The sequence below is a fragment of the Phyllostomus hastatus genome, unplaced genomic scaffold (genome assembly GCF_019186645.2).
Source record: "Phyllostomus hastatus isolate PE091 unplaced genomic scaffold, TTU_PhHast_1.1 phas_contig_40, whole genome shotgun sequence".
Classification (NCBI taxonomy): Eukaryota; Metazoa; Chordata; class Mammalia; order Chiroptera; family Phyllostomidae; genus Phyllostomus; species Phyllostomus hastatus.
The window spans coordinates 36,498,118-36,501,245 of record NW_025333872.1 but is presented as its reverse complement, the minus strand read 5'-3'; positions in this window follow the sequence as shown (position 1 = coordinate 36,501,245).

Here is a 3,128-nt window from a genome sequence, read left to right as displayed (position 1 = left end):
ACTGGGATGATTACATAGTAAGTTATATATTGTCAAATCACTGAGGTATACACCTGAAATTACTATAATATTGCATGTTAACTGTAATTGAAAAATAAAAAATGATTTAAAGATATGTAAAAACATTAAACCTGGTGTTTGAAGCTGAAAATAGAGTGAAGCTCTAGAAAAAAATTTCTAATTCTGGCACATTGTCAATTAATCTATTGCATGTCCATGGCAAGGGTTCAGCAGATAGACTTGGCCCAAAGTTTGGATACATAACCCAGCTTTCTCTAATCTATTTTATGTCTTAAACAGTGAGCTGAAGTACATAGGTCAATAAGTTTCCTGTTAGCACTGCTTGAAATATTCAAGGCAATATTTATCAGGTTTTGTTCAGATCCCCATATAAAAAACCAAGAAGAGAGGGTGAAAATAATGTGTATTTTGGAATATAAATTTATCACGTTACCTTGGGGGTGAAAAAAAAAGAAAGTGAAAGAATTTACCCAGGGAGATAATATCAAGCCAGTGTCAAATCATGTGGCCTGAACAATGTGAGTGATGTTAGAATAAAAGAGTTGGGTGCAGAGTACATGTCAAAGGATGCCAAAACTGTACTTAAGCAAAAGCCTGCTGAAGGAATGCGTGACATCAGCAGGTACTCGAACCCAAGAAATCTTGACAGGAGGACATTTGCAAAGGAATGATATTCAAAATAGTTTACAACTAGTGTGGCACAGACACTGACCAATAATTGTTCAATAATTAGACAAGGCATCGCCTATAAACAAACACTAGGGCTTTGTACAGGAAAGCTGCCTGAAATCATAGTAGCCCCTTATCCATGGTTTTACTTTCTGCAGTTTCAGTTACCTGTGGTCAACTCTGGTCCAATTTTAAATAAAAATTGCAGAGATAAATAATTCATAGGTTTTAAAATATATGCTGTTCTGAGTAACGTGATGATATCTCATATTATCCTGTTCCAACCTTCTGGGGATATGAATCATCCCTTTTTCCAGCATCTTCACACTGTGTATGGTCCCTACCAGTTAGTCACTTAGTAGTCATCTCCATTATCAGATCAGCTGTTGAGGTACTGAAGTATATGTGTTCAAGTAATTCTTATAGCCACAAAGAATCTGCAAAGTGCTTCCTTTAAGTAAGAAAGTGAAAGTTCTCGACTTTATAAAAGAATAAGAATTATATGCTGAGCCCTGGCTAGTGTAGCTCAGTGGATTGAGTACAGGCTGTGAACCACAGGGTTGTCAGTTTCATTCCCAGTCAGGGCACAGGCCTTGGTTGCGGGCCCGGTCCCCATTAGGGGATGCACAAGAGGCAACCACACATTGACATTTCTTTCCTTCTCTTTCTCCCTTCCTTCCCATCTTTCTAAAAATAAATATATAAAATCTTTTTTAAAAAAGAATTACATGCTGAGGTTGCTAAGATCTATGGTAAAAACAAATCCATGAAATTGCCTAATTTATCAGTTAAACTTTATCATAGGTATATATAGAAATAAACATAGTGTAAATAGAATTTGGTGCTATCTGCAGTTTCAGGCATTTACTGGGGGTTTTGGAGGTATCCCTGGAGAATAAAGTGGGAACTAGTTTATATTATAGAGGTTTCTGATCATCTCAGCAACCACCCTCCACAGTATGAGCAATCACTCTAAAATTGTTCCATAACTTTTGAGTTTTAACATAAAGAATTGGAAGCTTCTTTAAAATAAGAAAATAACCAGTAGTTATTAATAAACTGAATGTACTTATTAGATAAATAATTTTGGAGTGTATAATGAGTGTTTCTAGGTACTGAACTGAGAACTGAAGACAATGGCCCTGTTTTCAGGGAAATATATTATTTCCACTAGTTTATTTAACTCAACTGTTGGAATCTAATTTTCTTTTTTGTTTAATTAAAATGTGTTGTTATTAAATACAGAAAACACATACTCAACAACAAAAAATAGTGTAACAAAAGCCTGTGCTCTTACTACTCACATTTACAAGTTCTAACACTTGATTTCTGTTTCATTTTGTTAAAAGACTATTTTCAGAGAGAGGGGAAGGGAGGAAGAAAGGGAGAGAAAGCTTGCCTCTCACACATCCCCAACTGGGGACCTGGCCCGCAACACAAGCACAATACAAGCACCTGTCTGGGAATGGAACTGGTGACCTTTTGGTTCATAGGTCTGCACTCAATCCACAGATCCATACCAGCCAGGGCTCATTTTCAGTTTTCTTTTGCATGTAATTAAAGTGTACGACTTGGCAAGTTATAGCTTACGTATACATCCTTGAAATCATAATTACAATCAAGAAAATGAACATATTCATCAGCCTTAAAAGTTTCCTGAAGACTTTTTATAATCCCTCCATCCATGTAACCCTCTACTCCAACCTATCCCCAGGCTACATTAATTTTATTTCTGTCACTATAGATTAGTTTGAATTTTCTAGAATTTTATATAAATGGAATTAGGCATTATATACTTTTGTTTTCATCTGGCTCCCTTTACTCAGCACAATTTATTCATGTTATAATGAATATCAGCAATTTATTCCCATTTACTTGCTGAGTAGTATTCCATGGTATTAATATAGGACATTTTGTTTACTCCTTTTCCTGTTGATGGACATTGCACTATTTCCAGTTTGGGGACATTACATATAGAGATGTGATAAGCATTCATATTCAAGTCTTTGTGTGGACGTATGCTTTTAGTTCTCTTAGGTAAATAGCAAGAGGAGGAATGTTTCAGTCACATGGTAGGTTCATTTTTAACTTCTTCAGGAATTGCCAAACTGGTTTCCAAAGTGGTTATACCACTTTACATTGGCTCCAGCAGTGAGGAAGAGTTTTACTTGCTCCACATCCTTCCAACACTTGATTTGGTTAAACATACATTTTAGATGTCTAAAAGGTATGTAGTAATATCTTCTTGTGCTTTTAATTGATAAGTGATGTTGAGCACCTTTTCATGTTACTTGCCATCTGTCTATCTATCTTCATGAAATATCTGATCAGTTCATTTGCCCATTTTTATTGGGATGTTATCTTTTGATTGAGTTTTAAGAGTTCTTTACACATATAATCAGCTACCAAGAAATAATAAATTATAGTTTTACACTTAG